The 20,135-nt window shown below is 42.4% G+C and overlaps 1 pseudogene; it reads right to left on the bottom strand.

The window, feature by feature from the left end:
• Nucleotides 1–1,698: 1,698 nt before the first annotated feature.
• Nucleotides 1,699–3,596, bottom strand: LOC113006966 (uncharacterized; annotated as a pseudogene).
• Nucleotides 3,597–20,135: the final 16,539 nt, after the last annotated feature.

Below are 20,135 nucleotides of genomic sequence, written 5' to 3' on the forward strand. Positions count from 1 at the left end.
TTTCTAGAATGGAGACCTGCATGTGTGTTGCTGTTATAGCACGTCTCTCTGTGTGTTTTATGTCTGTGATTCTGTATATCTGAGCTTATTCGTGCAGGTGCATAAGCCTTCATTTGTGGACTGGTGGATTTACTATTGCGTCCACCCCTTTGGGAACGCATAGTGAATGTGTGAATGACTGCATGATTCTGTGCACATTTGCGAAAGAGGCTGCATTTTTCTCATAATGCAAGAAAGGAAGAATTTGAAGCTTTTAATTACACTCTTCCATCACTTGCTACATGTGCACCTTCATTGTAGGAATTTCACATGTGAAAAAACTGGATAAAATCAGGGAAATCTTAAATGTGGTTTGCATTTGTGCTTTTTGTCAACGCTTCTTGGGGCCAACTAGGAAATGAATGGAGGGTAAGTTAATGCAATATATACAGAGAAGCCAGTAAATATCACAGGGAGAAAAATTAGATGACTCCAAAGGGGAAACTAAAAGAAAATGCTGTCCAGCAGTGAATGAGTCTGGAATGCAGGGAGGTGAAGTATTAATTTGATTAATTAATAAGGGAAAATTTGCCTTCACACAGGCTGCCAAACCAGTGGAGGTCACCTGAGCATGAGCTTGTGCTCTGGGAAAAACATTTATATGATCACAATAAATAAATGGATCTGGCCAGCTTAAAAACGAATAGTTATGTCTATAACTTCTGTTCCCTGAAGGAGAGGAATGAGGTACAACACATAAGTACGGAATATCACGCCCACGCGTGTCCTGGCTTAAGAAACCTTTATTCACACCTTTAAGGCAGATGACGTGTGATGACATGCACACAGCCCCGCCTGCACATATAGCCGCTGTCATCACAGTCATCCCTCAGTTCAATAGCCGCTCTTCACCGAGCCAAACTGCTCAGTGGGGTCGCCTTGTGTTGTAGGTCGTTACTCTCCTTCAGGGAACAGAAGTTATAGACATTACTATCTGTTCCCTTTGGGACATGGGACATATATACACACCCCGCAAAGCAACCACCCAACCGGAATCAGACCACCACATCCTTAGTGAACGGTAGACCCAGCAGAAAGGACAGTATGAGCCACCGAAGGGGCTGTAATGTCCAACCGATAAAACCGCACAAAAGTGTGCGGTGATGCCCAACTAGCTGCTGCACAAATATCAGCTACAGGCACCCCTTTAAAAAGAGCCCATGAGGTTGCTATCCTCCTAGTGGAATGAGCTCTCACCCCCTGAAGCCAAAGCGAGAAGTAATGCAGTCTTATATGAAAGAAATTTCATATCCACAGACTCAATGGGTTCAAACGGGGGGCTACAAAGGGCCTCCAGTACCAAAGACAAGTCCCAAGCAGGGACACTGGACTTAAGCACGGGTCTCAGCCCGCGAACCCCTTTCAGAAAACGTATGGCGAGGGGATGTGCACCTAGTGTCACCCCGTCAAAGCCAATATGACAAGCAGATATAGCTGCTAAATAAACCTTAATTGTCGAAAATGAAAGGCCCTTATCCAGCAGCTCCTGCAGGAATGTCAAAACATCCACAATAGAGCACTGAAATGGGAGAGTGTGGCGGTCCTGGCACCATTGCTCAAAGGCTCGCCATTTGCAACCGTACAAGCCTCTAGTAGATGAGGCCCTAGCGCTCTGATTTGTCGCTATCACACTAGGTGGCAAACCCTTAGCAATCAAGTTTAACCTCTGAGCAGGTAAGCATGAAGGCGCCACAGATCTGGGCGCGGATGAACCACTTCTCTTCCTCCCTGAGAGAGGGGGTCCCTGCGTAGAGGAAGCTACCAAGGACTCGCTGCTAGCAGCCTGATTATCTCTGCATACCACGACCTTGTGGGCCACCAAGGGGCCACTAAAATCAGAGTGAGGGAATGCCGACGCACTCTCTCTAGAACTGGAGATATCATTTCCACTGGGGGAAATGCATACAGGAGCACGTCTGGCCATTGGTGCGCTAGCGCGTCCATTCCCAAGGGTGCATCATGGTCGATTATGGAGAAGAACAGGGGGCAGTGAGTATTTACCCTTGAAGGAAAAAGATCTATTTGAGCCTTGCCAAATAGATCCCAAATCTGAGCCACTATTAAAGGATGAAACCTCCATTCTTTCACCAGAGGACCCCCCCTGGAGAGAAGGTCCAGCCCCAGGTTCAGGTGGCCCGGGACATGGGTGGCTCTTAGAGACAGAAAATGAACACTGCACCATAACAGCAGAGAGTGAGACAGCTTCAACAGGGGGAGAGAGCGTGTTCCTCCCTGCCTGTTTATGTAAGACACCACTGTTGAATTGTCCGTCCTGACTAAGACATGCTGGCCCTCCAGGACTGGACGGAAATGTCTGAGAGCTAAGAACACTGCTAACAGCTCTAAGTGGTTGATGTGCAGCTTGCGCTGGGCTGCGGACCAGATCCCTCTCACTGATGCACCCTCGCACAGCGCTCCCCACCCTCTTAGGGAATTATCTGTGGACACCACCTTGCAAAACAACACTCTCCCAATCCGAGAGCCCTGATGCAGCAGCCTGGGCTCCCGCCAAGGATGGAGAGCTAGCATGCAAGACGTGGTTACCGCCAGCCTCCTCCGGAGGTGACGCGATGCACACAGGCGGTGAGAGAGAGTCCAGGATTGAAACGCTCTTATTTTTAACAGTCCAAGTGGCGCTATGGCGATCATAGATGCCATCATGCCCAACAAACGTAATATCGTCTGGAAATGCAATCTGCGTCCCAGCTGAAACTGAGCGAGGCAGTGATGAAACATGGCCACTCTGTCCTCCGACAAACGTGTGTGGCAGGAAAGCGAGCATATTTCCAAACCGAGGAAAGAAATCTGCTGACTCTGGATTAGCGAGCTCTTTTGAAAGTTCACAGAGAACCCCAGTGTCTGAATGTGTGACAGAACCAGTGACAGTTGTGTCTCCGCCTGCTCTCTGGAGCAAGCTATGAGAGCCTAGTCGTCTTAGTCTAGGTAGGCTAAGATGCCTCTCTCTCTGAGGGGCACTAGTGCTTTCTCGGCACATTTCGGAAAGGTGCGAGGAGCGAGTGACAGCCCGAAACGGCAGCACCAGGTATTCGTTGGCTACGCCCTCGAATGCAGAAACCTCAGAAACTGTCTGTTTTTCAGGTGTATAGCCACATGAAAATAAGCATCTGTTAGATCGATTGTTGCAAACCAATCTCCCGGGCTGACTGCACTCAAGAGCTCTCTGAGTGTTAGCATCTTGAACTTGTACATTCAAAGGTACATGTTCAAGACTCGCAGAGTGAGGATGGCACGAAGCCCTCCCCCTGTTTTTTGAACAACAAAATAACCGTTGTACCAACCTTTATTTCCTCCCTGAGTATCATGGCCGCCTTGGTGCCGATAGTCGTGTTTACGACTCTCTGGAAACGAGGTGGCTTGACCTGGAACTGCAACCGGTAACCCATGGCAATGGTTCGTAGCACCCACTGAGAGGGGGCGCAAGCGCGCCACTGAGGGAAGTGAGCAGCCAGCCGGCTGACCTGCAGCACCGTCTGCGGGGCGTTGACACCCCCCAGTGTGTCTGTAGGGGAATGCATCACCTGCCTGACCTGGCTCATTCTGCCTGCAGGATGAGCATTTGTGATTGTTTGAGAATAAACAACACTTTTTATTGATTGTAACATGGGAACATGTACATTCATACATTTTGTTGGAGGCACCTTTCCTGGGGCACAACAATGAAAAACAGCAGTAACATGTGATGTGGCCACCTGAACATTTAACACACCTGAACAGGGAGTTACAACCTGAGACATTTTGTGTGCAGGGGGTTTGTGCTTGGGAGACAGTGTTAGGAGAGTTCAGCGCCTTCTGGGGCTGACAACCTGAACAGAACTTAAGCAACTTGGGCGGCAACAGAGGGGTAAAAGCAGCGTTTCCCTGCTGCTGGACCCCTTCTCCACTCAAAACCACAGGAGGCTTCTTCCTCCTGGGCGTCGGGTCCCGCCGGGAGCCTGAGGGTGGGCCTTTGCTCCAGGCCGATTGGTGTGGAGCTTGGGCCGTAGGATGTGCTTTCGCTGGCAGCACACCCACTTCAGCAGTGGTCTCTTGCCAGTCAGCAGAGGAACGGCGAGGCCTGTGAGAGCTAGCTGCGGGCTTGGGTTTCGCCTGACGTCTGGGGATGATGCTTCTTCTTCAGATCAAATCTAGCCTGAATGGCTTCAAGTGAATGTCCGAATAACCCAGCCGCAGACACTGGTGCGTCCAGATATACAGCTCTGTCCCTATCCGGGACGTCAGAGAGGGTCACCCACAGGTGTCTCTGCGCCACTACTGTCGAAGCAATCCCTCTGCCCAGGGAGAGCGCTGCACAGCGAGACGCACGGAGGATGTAATCTGTGGCGACTCTGACCTCGTTAAAAGAGGTGTCAGCGGGATGTCATCAGGAACCAGCAATCCGAGCTCCGCCAGGCACATCGCCTGGTACGTCTGGAGCATGGTGACGGAGCTCATGGCGTGAGCAGTGCCGGCCTGAGCCCGATAAATCTTCTCCAGCTGCGAAGCTGAGACTCTGCAGTGCTTGGACGGCAGGGTTGCAGGGCTGCCGACACCATGGTCATGGGACGGGGCCAGATAAGCAGCCAGAGACGGCTCCATAGGGGGTGAGTTAGCTAAGCCAGCCTTCTCGGCGCCGTCTATTTCCATGTACTGTAAATAGCCGGGCACAGTGACGCGGGTAGACAGAGGTTTGTCCCATGATGAAGTCTGGGAACATGGGAAGGCAGTTTTTGGCCATTGTGGGCTCCGGTGGGAGGAAAAAACCCGCGAACCGTGACAGCTTCTGAGCTGGCAGAGAAGAGGGCCAGTCCACCTGCAGCTTCTCAGCGGCACGGCGAAACAGGGAGAAAAGAGAGGTGTCATCGTGGCCGACCGGCACTGCAGCAGCGGCACATTGGGCTGACAATGAGCTCTCCTGCTCATGCTCCGACAAACCATGGATGTCCAGGCCGATGTCCAACACATCATTGTCTTCCTGGGGAGCGCTGGCGGGCTTCAACCCAGGCTGAAGCCCGACAGCGCTCCTGCATGGTTCCGGCTTGTCACTGGCTAACCCGTCAACATATTCCATGTGGTCAGCCCAGTTAATTAGGGAGGACATCGACCGGATCATCCTCGTCTTCGGACTCTGACGAAGCCGGGGCTCCAGACTCAGAAAGGAGAGGGTCATGCACTTTTTCCACAAATGTTACCCGTCTTTCCAGGGTCGAGCACCGGAGCTGGCGACAAAACGCATAGGCTTCGGGCTCCGTCAATGCTCTCCTAGCCTGGACGATCCCCAGGCAGACAGGGCAGGCATCGTGCTGGTCGCTGTCGTGCAAAGAGAGACCGCAACCCTGAGGACAGGGGCGAACAGAAGATTTCTGCTTTGCTCGTTTTGGTTTGGAGTCCATTCTAAAACGCAAAGCAAAACACTGCACAGGAAAACTTGAAATTAGCGCTCTGTGGGCAGCCTACGCACCAACTGCGCGGTGGAGGCTAACACCGGCAGGGGCAGTTAAGCTAAGTTCAAGTTGGCAGACAACGGGGCTAACTACCAGCAGCAGAGGTGTTCTCAGCAAGGTGAAGAGCGTAAGAACTGAGGGATGACTGTGATGACAGCGGCCGTGCGCGTGTCATCACACATCATCTGCCTTAAAGGCATGAATAAAGGTTTCTTCAGCCAGGACACGCCAGGGCGTGACATCCCATACTTATGTGTTGTACCAAAAGGGAACTTTAATGTTATAGTCCCTTACTAGGTTTATGCAATACCCTGAGAAAATACTTCCCCCCTTCCCTTTCCCCCCGATTCACTTGACACACTTAAATATTTCAAATCATCAAACAAATTTTAATATTAGATAAAAACAAGTAAATAAAAAAAAATCCACATTTAAAAATGCTATCCAAACCTGAATCTGAATCTATGTGAAAAGTAACCAATTAACCATATTTGTTGGAAAGCTGTCCAATTTCATTAGCCACAGCCAGGCCTGATTACTAGCAAACCTGTTGAATCAATTAAACAGAACTTGTCTGACAAAGTAGGCTAACAGATCTCAAAATGCAACACGATCTAATGTGATCTAGGAAGAGCTGAGAAACAAAATCTATAACATCTGTCAGTTTGGAAAGGGTTATAAAGCTATTCCTAAAGCTTTGACACTCCTTGAACTATGTCAGAGCCATTATCCACAAATGGAGAAAACTCAGAACAGTGGTGAACCTTCACAGGAGTGGCCGGCCAAGTGAAGATCTCACTTGCCTCAGTTAAAGTCAGAGTTTATGATTCAACAATAAGAAAGAGACTGGGAAAAATACCATAAATGGGAGAGTTTGACCCTTTAAGACCTACCATAGAACCAAGTCCGCCAGAGCTTATATTATATTTTTTACATGTTGTGGAGCCATTTTTGGGAGCATTTCAAGTTGATATACATCAATACAACCATTATAGCCCAAATTTTAATAAACGAAAATAAATATTATAATGCAAATTTGCAAAAAAACAGCATATGCATTAAAATAAACTATTTCCAGCAGTGCAATATGAGTCCTAAGCATCCCAGAAACGACACAGAAAGTCATGAAGTCAAACACAACTTTTAAAAACACCAGTATAGGCTCACAAGGCCCTGATGGTAAAAAACTACATTTCCGCAAAACGACATCACTTCCAGTTTCGGGCAGGTCATGGCGCACATGACCTGCCACATGTGACACGCTGATGGACGTAGGAAGTGTTACAAACAGCTGATCGGATCGGCAAAGCATGTTTCTGGAATATTATGTTTTTGTTGCTGCAAGTGCTTTTTATGCAGTTTTTGCAAAGCTATATGTGGAAGGAAACTGTGACTTAGGAAAAGCTGATGGCATAAGATGTAAGTACAACTTCTCCGGTTTCATATGCAAAAAAAATTATTGCGCTAGCTTACGTGGTTGCAGTGCTACCGGGATTTTAAAATTAGTTACACAAAATGGAGCGTGCCCGCTCTGACCGGCTTTAAAGGGTTAGGGAGAAAAGCATCGCTGACATCCGGTGTGAACCTATCACAGCATCTTACCAACAGTCAAACACGGTGGTGGCAGTGAGGTGGTCTGGGGCTGCTTTGCTGCTTCTGGACCTGGACGACTTCTTGATCTAACCATGAATTCTATGCTCTACCAAAAAAATTCCTAAAGAGATTGTCCGGCCATGAGATTGGGCCCGTGAAATTAAACGCACTTAGGTTAGGCAGCAGGAAAATTATCCAAAACACACCGGCAAGTCCGCCTCTGAATGGCTCAACAAAAACAACATGAAGGTTTTGGAGTTTGGTCAATTCAAAGTCTAGACTTAAATCAGACTATTTTGACAAAATCTTAAACCAACTGTTTAATAATAATAATAATGGATTGGATTTATATAGCGCTTTTCAAGGCACCCAAAGCGCTTTACAATGCCACTATTCATTCACTCTCGCATTCACACACTGGTGGAGGCAAGCTACGGTGTAGCCACAGCTGCCCTGGGGCAGACTGACAGAAGCGAGGCTGCCATATCACGCCATCGGCCCCTCTGGCCAACACCAGTAGGCAGTAGGGTAAAGTGTCTTGCCCAAGGACACAACGACCAGAACAGAGAGCCCGGGGATCGAACCGGCAACCTTCCGGTTACAGATACGCTTCCCAACCCCCTGAGCCACGGTCGCCCCAAACAATTAGACAATTAGAGTACTAAATTTCATAGTAATATCAATTTTACACCCAGTCTGTTTACAGGACTACTGTTGTACATTTAAAAAACACCACCACCATTAAAAGGTAAGCGGTAACGCTGTGGGTAATCTTGTAACAGTTACCAGAAACATGTTCCTTATTAAAGAAATGCATCGTCTTGCACTTGATCAAGAGTTATCTCTTTGATTTTATCCATTAATACCTGCCAGCCTTTTTTCATAGACATTCACTCTATATTCAAAATGAGCAGCTTTCTTATTTACGATTTGGATATTCTACCAGACAATAAAAATGACTACTGGCTAATTGAGTATTTCAGAAAAGTTAAAGATTTTCCTCCCATTATGTCTTATTATGCTCGCCTCTGTCAGTGCGCCCCAGGGTGGCTGTGGCTACAATGTAGCTTGCCATCACCAGTGTGTGAATGGGTGGATGACTGGTTGTGTAAAGCGCTTTGGGGTCCTTAGGGACTAGAAAAGCCCTATACAAATACAGGCCATTTACCATATTTGTTAGAGCAGGTGCCCCATTTTCAGAAAGACAAATTACCATTTATTTTCCTTTAATGTGCACACAGACACAAAAACAATAGGACTAACATCATGTCTGATGTATTAACAGCATAAAATGGGCCCAAATTGATTATTTTGAAAGCATAGCTGACATCTTAGTCAAATAGCAGATCTCATTTTACAGAGAGAAACATCTGATCCATACACAAATCGATTTACAATTTGACTCCAGCTGTTATCAGAGCCGCCCCGTTCATCAATCTGCTCAGAGAGCTGCATCTGCAGCGTTGATGCAACAGATGATGTGCCTGTGGCAGGAAAATGAGAACGGAGACATCAAACTTAATCATATCTGATTGTCAGATATTTAAGGTGGGACAGCCAGAGTGCACCCTGCCAGAAACCGCCTCTTGCTGTGCTGACATTTCCTTGATGGCACCCCTTCCCGTCTCATCCCACGTCAAACCCCAGATCATTATCACATCCAACACTCCGACCTCCGCCCCCTTCAGTGAGGAGCCTTGTGTTTTTCTTGTTAATTGAAAGCAACAAAAACACTTCCTCTTCTGTGTTTCAAACTCACTTCACACCGTGTGTAAAGAGTTCCTTGGGTGTGTTCTTCTAACGCTCCAAACCGAAACACGACGCTTTGTCCTGTCTTCCGTCTCGTCTGCAGTAAGGAACTCTGAAGTTTAAGAGAGATTTATGTGCAGTAAGCAACACAGGACTTCATTATTCTTTTATGTGAAGGAACTTCAAGAGACTGTAATCATCTCTGTGGAAATTGAGGACTGTCGCACACGATTCACTCTTTCAGTTGGATTCCTATTAGTTTTCAGTCCCCTCAGATTGAGTTTTATAAATAGACAGCCATTAGTCACAATCCCAATTTCTGCCAACAAAGCCAGAAGATAAAACTGAAACACTGAGCAAAAACAGAGAACTATAACTACAATAACCCAAATATCCAATCGTTTCTGTAAGTTCCTAGTAATTACCAGCTTTGACATTAGTCTTGAGCCAAACCTCAAAATACAACGGTGAAGCACTTCATCATTAAAAAAACACCACCTGTATGATGAGTAAAATCAGTAGCACATTAGTTCAGAGGTTTTATATTAAATCAATAGTATAATAACAAAGTACAGCTGTTATCAGAGTGACATACTTTAAATCCATTATGTGTACAACACCGTCTTTCTGTGTCACAGAGTCTTTTACTTTTTGCTGCATTAGACCAAAGGTGGAAAAATCACCAGGCCCTTGTGATTAATGGTTGAAATATTGTTTTCAAAAGGATGTGATGAAAAGGTTTCAGTTTGAACCAGAACAAAATCTTCTCTATGACCTCCAATTTATATGACACAAAAACATCAACTACTTTGCCAAAAACTAACAAAGTTATAAATTTTTTGAGTAAACATCAAATGCAGGAATTACAAAAAATGATCTGACCCAGAATTATGGACCTAAATGTTATTACTCTTTGTGGTATATTTTGTATTCAGCCATCACTCATTTCTTTACATTTTGCTTCCAAGGAGTTCACTTTCCGTTTTCTTCTAGTTTAAAAAACAAAACAAAAAATCAACTTGAGAGATGAACCAGTGTAGTGACAAACAACTTACCAAAAAACCTATTGTGATTTTAGACAGGTACCTTTCACAAAAACACATCATTTCTCCCTATTTTTTAGTTGAATTTATGAAAAACACCAAAGACAACAGTTTGACAGACATAAAACACCATTTTTGCAATAACAAGGTGATTCCCAAAGAGCTATTGAAAATTTGGCCTATCTCAGCATGGTGTGCAGTGTGTTCTTAACATTTTGAGGAAACTGGATAAGTGGAGGACAAAAGAAGAAGTGGCAACAGTAAGCCATGTCCTTAAGAAATAGGAAAAAAACCCAGCAAAGACAGCTCTATCTAGCCTTCAAATTGATTCGTCTACTGTTCACTGAAGCCTCATCATGGATTGGCCTCCCTGGACTTCAGCATATTAAGCAGTGCGGATCATCTTGACAGAGAGGCAGCCAACATTCAAGGACAAGCTTTGAATTCATTCAAGAAGCCTGGAGAAGTATTCCTGGAGAGTAAATGACAAAAAAAAGCCTGCCCATGAGAGTTTAGGCTGTGTTGTATAATAAAGGTGGTCATACGAATTAGAGCTGCTCAATTAGTCGAATTTTAATCACGATTACGATCTGGGTTTTCAACGATCATTAAAAATGACTGAGCCGATTATTAGCCCCTCCCTCATGCTTTACTCTCGCGCTGCTCCGTGTGGCAAATCGAGCGCACCGCTCTGCATTTCGAACACGCGTCACAACAATTAAGAGGACCCGAGGGAAGCTCGGAAAGCTCGGAAAGCTAAGCAGAAGTTATTTGGAGAGGAGAGTGACTGCCGTTGGTTGAAAAGAGGTAAAAAAAACTTCAGTGGTGTGGAAACATTATGGGTTCGCGGAGTCAGACGTGGATCAAGTAGACACAGTGTGTAAACTTTGCTATGGTGTAGTAGCTGCACCACAGAGCAACACTGCAAAGTTCACTAAACATAGATGTTTACATTTTTCATTTATTTCTTATATTGCAAACATTTGCACTGTTATCAGTATTTGCACACTATTTTATATTATTTTTTAAAGTCATTATTCAATACATTGTTATTGTTAACCCATTAAAGCCGGTCAGAGCAGCAAGCTCCGTTTTGTGTAACTATTTTTAAATCCCGCTAAGCTAGCGCAATAAATTTTTTTCCATATGAAACCAGAGGAGTTGTACTTACATCTTATGCCATCAGCTTGTCCTCGGTCACGGTTTCCTTCCACATATAGCTTTGCAAAAATTGCATAAAAAGCGCTTGCAGGAACAAAAACATAATATTCCAGAAACACGCTTTGCCGATCCGATCAGCTGTTCATAACACTTCCTACGTTGAAAAAGACGTCAATGCAAACTATCGCATTTCCTGCCCAAAACCGTAAGTGACGTTATTTTCGCTGAAAATGTAGTTTTTTTTACTTGTAGGCCTTAAAAGCCTATACTGGTGTTTTTATAAGTCATGTTTGACTTTTCTGAATAGTTTCTGGGATGCTTAGAACTTGAATTGCGCTGCTGGAAATAGTTTATTTTGATGCACATGCTGTTTTCTTTGCAAATTTGCATCATAGGATTGTTTTTTTTGTTTTTCCTGCAGTATATAAAAATTGCTGTATCTCCAAAATAAAACTATGAAGACACTCAAAATAAATTTCCTGTTGTTGTAAACTATTTTTTGCAACTTTTTTGTATTTAAAGTTTTGAGGGATAAAGCTCTTAAATATCTCCAAGTAGAAATATATGTAAAAAAAACAAAAACGATTTTCAATTTTTTTCTAGTTTATTGCACTTTTTTGCAATTAATGTAGTTACTATGGACTTAATACATACATATTATTAAAATATGGGCTATAACAGTCGTATTGATGTATAGCAACTTGAAATGCTCCCACAAATGGCATTACAACATGTAAAAAAAATAATATAAGCTCTGGCCGACTTGGTTCTATGGTAGGTCTTAAAGGGTTAAATAAATATCGTCAAATAATCGTGATCTCAATTTCAGTGAAAATAATCGTGATTATCATTTTTGCCATAATCGAGCAGCCCTAATACGAATTCAGTTCAATTCAATTTTATATATACAGCACCAAATCACAACAACAGTTGTGTAAAGGTCTTTTATATTGCAAGGTAGACCCTACAATAATGCATACAGAGAAAACCCCAGCAATCATATGGCCCCCTATGAGCCAGCACTTTGGCGACAGTGGGAAGGAAAAACTCCTTTTTAACAGGAAGAAACCTTTGGCAGAACCAGGCTCAGGGAGGGGCGGCCAAATGCCAAATATTTCAAGCTAGTTTCATGTGTGTTTGCACATTCAAACCTTAAATTCAAGATTTTGAATCACCAATTAACCTAACCCCTCTCACTTAAACACAATGTTTAGATTTGAGTAAAATATACTTTTAACGTTATCCAGCCATTATTTGTCCTTTGTTCACAAAGAGGCAAGAAGAGGAACTGCTCTCATTGGACCACAACTGTAAATACTGTAAAAACTGAAGAAGTTATTTGTCAGCTTATTGATGCTGCTTTATCCCTGTCTTCACTCACAGTCAGTATTTATTTGAGTTTGTGTTGCATGGGAAACAAATATCAGTAGGAGGAGTTAAAGGGCTAAACTCTACTAACAAAGACACAGAAGCCTCATCAGCTCCTCTGTGAATAACGGCGCTTATCCTCCTCCTTTCAAAACAAACACACTGAAGCAGCGACCAACATCCTCTTTGCAGCAATCCTTTTATCATGTTGATAGAATCGCAGCTCCCACTCGCGGATCTGCATTCAACTTTGGTCTTGTGAGTGACGTGCACGCTTTACAGCTCCCTTTTACTTTTTAGTGCATCAGTGTTCACTCTTTTAAATAAGCCGACATTGCCTGGAGGCTCTGTCCCGTGTTCCTTCACCATTAAAACTAAATTCATTACTTCAGCAAAAGGCCACAGCCTGTTTTCCCTCCGTGTCTTTCCTGCAGTGGTTGCTGCTGCTGCATGTCACCACACAGTTACTTTACAAATGGAGCCAGGCATTCACATAATTAAAACCTAGATGCTCGGACATAATTCTTAATTAAGCACTAATGTGATAAAGTGTGATAGAAGGACAAAACTCTCCTTTAAGGGAAGAGAGGCCTTTGTAATGAGGTGATTAATGGACTTAAGAGGGGAAGAAGCTGTAATTGGCTGGTTGTCCCTCCCAGCTGAAAAGGAGGATACTGCTCCCCGTCTGCTGCAGAGGGCTGCTTAAAGTGATGCCGTCTGGCTATAACGGAAAGCTTCTTTCCATTCTATTGGTTTGCACAAGACATAACTTTAATATCAGAGGAGATTATAGTTCTTTTAGTCATCTTCTTGTCTGTTTAATCAGACTTGAGGTCTTCAGGGGTTCAGCAGCTTGTTTGAGGACACAATGTGCGGCACGGCAGGGTAACCCATTCAATATAGTCAAATCAAATCACTTTTATTGTCACATCACATGTGCAGGTACATTGGTACAGCACATGCGAGGGAAATTCTTGTGTGCGAGCTTCACAAGCAACAGAGTTGTGCAAAATACAATAACATAAACAGGCAAAATATACGAATGGCTAAATCTGAAACTAATAAATATATGTACAATATATAATAGTATATGCAAAAAAAAAATAATTTCTGGATGTGTATACTAAATGTTTTTCTACGTGTGTGTGTGTGTGTGTATACACATATTTTACAAATTAAATTGCAAAGAAGGATGTTTAAAACCCACATTCATTGTGTTCACGAACGTAGCAAAGATTTGAACAAATGGTATGTTCTCCACCACCAGAGTATACTTTTGCATCATTACAGAAACAGCTGAAGTGGGGGGGAAGCCCCCAGCAGATGCATCTTTATGAAAAAAAATAAGAAACCTTAACCATCCTTTTTCAGTTTCCAAAAGCTTCTGGCCGTCATTCATGGTAATCTTGTTTGTGAAGGTAGAATTGGTTACACATTTGGAAAAAATTGCTTCACAGCACCTACTGGTCCAAAACTCCACAGGGTGCCACTGAATTTCGAGCCTTAGGGAGATCTGTGTTACTTAACCTGATGAACCAGATGGTTTGTTACATGGAACCATCTGGGAAGCTTTCCTTGGGAAGTGTTGGTAAATGTGCAGGCACTTTCAAAAAATACTTGGCAGATAACTGGATGAACCATCTGTCTGTCACTGTGTATCACGGGTGAGCTTCAATCTGGTCAGTAGACGACTCAATACCACCAAAGCCACTTTGGGTAAAGAGCGGAAAGCATTTTCCACAGGGAAAAGCCCTCAGTGCTCTCTTCATATTGTTTTCTATTATTTCCATATCTAAAGCACACCTACACTTACCGTACTTGTGTAGCACCATAACTACAGCTTATAAAGTCTGGGAAGATGTACTCAGTAAAACTTAGTGTTAACACTAATTTACACAATTTGCTAAACTGTCATAGTTTTAATACTACACATGAAGCTGGATTTAAGAAAAAAAAGTATTTGAAGGTTCAGTTTTTAGAGCATGTGTTGCACCATGGTACCGATTAACACAATCAGAATCAATAACTTAGTCTTCTGGATTCTGTCACTAGTTATCTAACATAGAGTCTATTACCAGCAACCAACCAAACCAGTGACATCACACTCTGCACTCCCACAAGATGGGCTAGACATGCTCTAAAATGAACTTCAAACAGTTATTTATTAAATATGGCTTACCATACAGCATTAAATCTAAGACAGTTTTTTAAAGTACAGTAAATACATTTCATACATTTACGTTTCATTTGCACTTTAATCAGCAAATTCTCATGTAGAGTCAAACCTCCAGACAAGAGGCAACATGATGTATTTTATCTTTAATGTGCACAGTACGCTTGTTAACTTTCCTTCCTCAAACCACGGTGCTTTCAGTGCCATTGTTGAAGGTGAGAGAGTGCTTTTAAAAACGTGTCACCAAAATCAATATCAAGTTAGTTATTATTGTCATACAATGTATTAAATACACTCAGGAAGCAGCTGCGCAACTACAGGACTCAGCTATAAATATGTAAAGATGGTGGGCGGCCATAATTGTTACCTCTTCCCACTCCTTTTCGAGCACCCGTTGTACTAGAGGACAGTATTTTCCTTCCTGTATATATGCTTTATTTTGTATACATATATACATATGCTTGAAATAAATGATCAATCAATGAATCAAAGTTCTATGAAACGGAGACCAACGAGCATAATCTGATGCTCACACAGGGTTTTGATTTGGGAAATGAAATTGCTGGTTTTCTAAAACCATCAGTTGATCTATTGTAAAACCAACCACTTCCCTTGTCACATAATAACTGCACAGTAACTAATCACCTCACACGCAAATGTGGCCTGAGAGAAAAATCTGACTCCTCGTTATTTGGCTTTTCAGATGTGGTGAAAGACATCTCGTTTGACTTCAGTCTTTCTGGCTCTTTTATTCATCTTGAAGAATCTAATGAGCCAAAGCTGCAGGAACACATTGTCACCATAAGGCAGAAAGTGCATTAATACCTCCTCTTGCTCACTCCAGCTGCAATGTTCTCACCCACTTTTCACTTATTTTGTGCCATCCCGAGGCTGTGTGTCTTAACAGGCATCTTGGAAATCTCCTAATGGCAGCTGATCAAAAAAAAGAAGTTTCTTTTGGTCCTAATTTCACATTGAGAATAATCAACTGTTTACACTTACATAGTGTGGCATTAGATTTAATTCTTCACTGGTTCATACAGAAAGCTTGACTATACAATCTTAATTACCATCTTCATTAGGGTTGTAAATAATGCAGGGATGGAATCAGGAAGCGCATCTCTTTAACTGCATACAACAGCTGCTGCTTTAATTGCAAGATGTAGACTTGTTCGAGAAGTATCTGAACTGTTTTATCAAGCATCATATCAGAAGCAGATTCATAACCGTGACTGAACTGGAGAAAATCTGGGGGAAAATGAGGAACACCTTATGAGCTGTTAAAACTACACAGGTGATTTTTATAATGTAATTACCCACCACTGGAGCAGTATACATGGACTGAACTTCTAATTAGTGCTGACATCACATTACTTGATTGGCAAATAATTGATTGCAGGAACTGGAAAAGTCAATGGTTTGATTTGGTGATATGTTGCTGCTTCTGTCAGTTTCAGTGTTGGGTTTTGCATTGTTGGGCAGATATTTTGAAGACGCCACCATGGCCCATCGCCAGTGATGAAAGCTAATTAGTCAACAGCCGAAAGCTCTGTGGTGGAGTCAGACAAGTGAAATACATGACACCACATCAGCGAAACAATCAAAATTCCACTAATGAGATGAATTTCTTTAGCATTTAAATCATTAAATAACCCATCCTTGTAATGCTCCTTTGGACATTATACTGTAAAACAGCGGTCCCCAACGTTTTTTGCGCCACGGACCGGTTTATGCCCGACAATATTTTCATGGACCGGCCTTTAAGGTGTCGCGGATAAATACAACGAAATGAAACTGGTACCGGTACTGAAAAAAAGAAAATTTATTCATAACACACGTGAAAAGACCCAGGAAAACCGAGTAAACTATGAAAACGATAACAAAATAACGCTGAAAACCGATAAAAACCCTGAAAACTATACATTTCACACCTGAGCCTCAACTCTCGCGGCCCGGTACCAAACGACTCACGGACCGGTACCGGTCCGAGGCCCGCTGTTGTAAAACAAAACCAACAGGCGCAGTACTGTGCAAAAGTCTTGTGCCAACCTTCATGTATTTATATTTTGCTAGTAAAATGGCAACTACGCTCAGCGATTTGTTGAAACATATAAACACAGGGTACATAACATAAGTATATAAAAAACATGGGCTGTATAATTCTAATAGAAAGCCAATATTGGTATCTATTAAAAACAGCCTGAACTCTGTAAGACAAGCTTTCATTTAATTTCTTTAAGTTGTTTTCAGCAATAGTTTTCCAAGATGCTTAAAGGACATTTAAAGCTCTTCTTTTGTTCCATTATCTGTCAAAATGATCCCACACTGCTTTAGTAAAGTTGAGGTTCAGGCTCCGTGGAGGCCAATCCATGACTGATAGTGCTCCATTTTGTGTTTTTACAGCATTAGCATAGTGGTTTAGGTAAAAAAGCCTTTACCACTCAGATGCATCTAATCCAGTGGTACTTTCTGTGTTTATCATTCCATCAATTGGCTGAAATGCATCCCCAAACCAAGACAGAGTCTCCACTGCTTTTTTCAGATGGCTCTAGAGACTCACTGTTGCAGCGCTCTCCTGACCTCCTCTGTATATACTGGTGACGATTTGAACCAGAAATTTCAAATTGGGATCACTGTTGTCACTGATTCTTGTGTAGTTTGGCATACCTAACCCTTTTCCTCCCAGTTTCCCTTCCTTATAAATGGCTTCATCCAACCAACCTTCCACCTTTCCACTGAGTCTTCAGTAAACAGTGTATGGATCAAATGAAGGACCAGGCAGCTCTCTCAGGTCCTGTGTGAAGTCTTTGTTCTTTGTAGGATTCTTTTCACTATTTTATAAGGACATTACTTCAGGCACTGTTGTAGATTCTTCTTCGTATTTTTTTTTTAGCTTGACTTGTCCAGCTTCCTCAAATTTTTAAGAACTCACTGCACATTGTGCTGAGACATGCCAAGTATTTAATAGATCATTGGGAACGAGCTTATTGTTGCAAAAATTATTATGTGAAACAAATTCTGCTCGTAATAATAAAGACACAATTACATTTTTTCTTTGTGCTACATTGTCTGTTATTTGTAGACAAAATACTGACTTTGGTGCCTTCATGGCTTAATTCAATTCAATTCAATTTAATTTAATTTAATTTATACAGCACCAAATCACAACAACAATAGCCTCAAAGCGCTTCATATTGTAAGGTAGACCCTACAATAATACATACAGAGAAAAGCCCAGCAATCATGACCCTCTATGTGGAGACAGTGGGAAGGAAAAACTCCCTTTTAACAGGAAGAAACCTCCAGCAGAACCAGGCTTAGGGAGGGGCGGCCATCTGCTGCGACTGGTTGGGGAGAGAAAAGGAAGACACGCTGTAGAACAGACACAGAGATTAATAATAGTGAGTGAGAATGGTGGCTGAAAAAGAAATACTCAATGCATCATGGGAATCCCTCAGCAGACTACACCTATTGTAGCATAACTAAGGGAGGATTCAGGGTCACCTGATCCAGCCCTAACTATATGCTTTAGCAAAAAGGAAAGTTTGAAGCCGAATCTTAAAAGTAGAGATAGTGTCTGTCTCCCGAATCCAAACTGGAAGCTGGTTCCGTAAAAGAGGGGCCTGAAAACTGAAGGCACAGCCTACTTTTAAATAATTATAGATAAATTAAAAAAAAGAAAAAAAAATCTTAGCTCAAGGCTTTTGTTTTCAGTCCCTGGTGATGACTGTATAACTTTCATGTTCCGGATCAATACATATGGTGTTGTTTTAGATCTGTAGAATACAAGACACAGCACTTTTGTGCACCTGCCTGAACGACCCTGCATTTTTCTGGAGTTCAATACAGCATGAGCACTCTGGTCACAGAAGCCCCACCGTTTCCAACAGTTTAGAAATGCCAGTCACACCTCTTGTCCTCTCTGCTCTAATGAAAATGTTATTTAACATCCCACAGGAAAGAAATTTATAGCTTTCATAGAAAATCCAACAGCAACCCTCCCAAATCCAGTCTTATGAAAGAACAAAGCAGCTTAATGTTGCTGCTGTTTCTTCCCAAATATTCTGATGTTTAAAAGAAAAAAAAGGAGCCACACAATAGCTGTGATAAGCTACAGGATTTGCTGAATTTCTGCTTGCCTTCAGAGCTGCTTTGATAGGGTTATATCTGAAAAGAACTCTCACCTGTAAGCATCTTTAAAGTGAACCAGCAGAGGCCAATGTTAAGGCAAAACTCAACATTCCTGTCTAAATATTCTACCAGTGCACCAAAATATCTCTGATACTTTTTGATCTCAATAATGTACCAATTTAAAATCTCCAATTAACTGTCTTTGAACTGCGAGAGCAACTCTGAGTACCCAGAACAGGCACAGGAAGTTCAAACCAGGAGACTTCTTGCTGTGAAGTGACTGTGCTAAACACCGCAACACTTTGCCATCCTTGTTATATGTAATTTTTGTTAAATTACATTTATGTCCACTGCACTATAAAGACAGCACAACTTAGAGAGACTTGGAATAGAAAATGTTTATGAGATTTTGCACATCAAAGAGTTTCTATGTTACTTCTCTGTGATGCTCATCAAGCTGAACAAGTTCAGTTACATTTGAAATGACAGGTATTCATGCATAATTTGCAAATTAATTCTTTTTTTTTTACATTTGCAAAAAAAAAAAAAAAGTAGGAAAGAAAGAAAAAAAGGAAAAAGTGAAACTCCTATTTGCCTGTGTGAGGCCAACTGGACTGCAGACATATTCATATATGCAGATTATGGGCACTCTAGAGCAGTAGCTGCTCTTTATATTTGACCTGCAAACCTCAGCACTGAATCAGGTACCACGCCACCCGGTCCCACCTAGAGGGAGGGACTGAGAAATGGCAGAAAGCCCCGATGGAAAGAAAGGGTTAGGTTAACACAACAGCGGATGCCTTGCATGCTTATGTAAAAGGAATTTGTGTTTGTAGTGGCGTTGAAAAACAATCCAGAAGTGCAGAACAGTACCTAAAAAGATCCTACATGTGAGGTCAGTAATTTACTACTGAGCATACACATTAGTCTTTAATCAACATAAATTTTTTATTTGATCTGAAATAAAGTATTTGATCATGTTTGTACTGGTGACACCCAACAGCTTAAAAACATTACCTGGAAACACCTCCTGAGCACATCACACCTTAAAGGAGACATCATTAAATTAACATTGTTCTAAATAAATTAGCATTTAGTGAAATAAGTCAGCAAACGCTCATGATGTAGCATGAATGCATAACAAAGGTTACTTTTACCACTCACTGATATATTGCGTTGACACACTACTTTGCACCATTTAATGACCAATTAAAAAAAGAGAATGGCAAAAATATCAGTTACACTTGCAGTTACATCACAACTTGTTTTTAAGCCATCACAAATCCCATGAATCAGAGAACTTGCCTCATTTAATTGCTCTAATGCACTAATGTCTTTGCAGCTATGCAGAAATGCATCCTGTCAGGTTACACATGTTAGATTTAACTTAGAGTTCTCAGGCAGAAATGTTCCATGGACTCACATCAGTCAAGTGGA

Source organism: Astatotilapia calliptera, chromosome 15 (genome assembly GCF_900246225.1).
Source record: "Astatotilapia calliptera chromosome 15, fAstCal1.2, whole genome shotgun sequence".
Classification (NCBI taxonomy): domain Eukaryota; kingdom Metazoa; phylum Chordata; class Actinopteri; order Cichliformes; family Cichlidae; genus Astatotilapia; species Astatotilapia calliptera.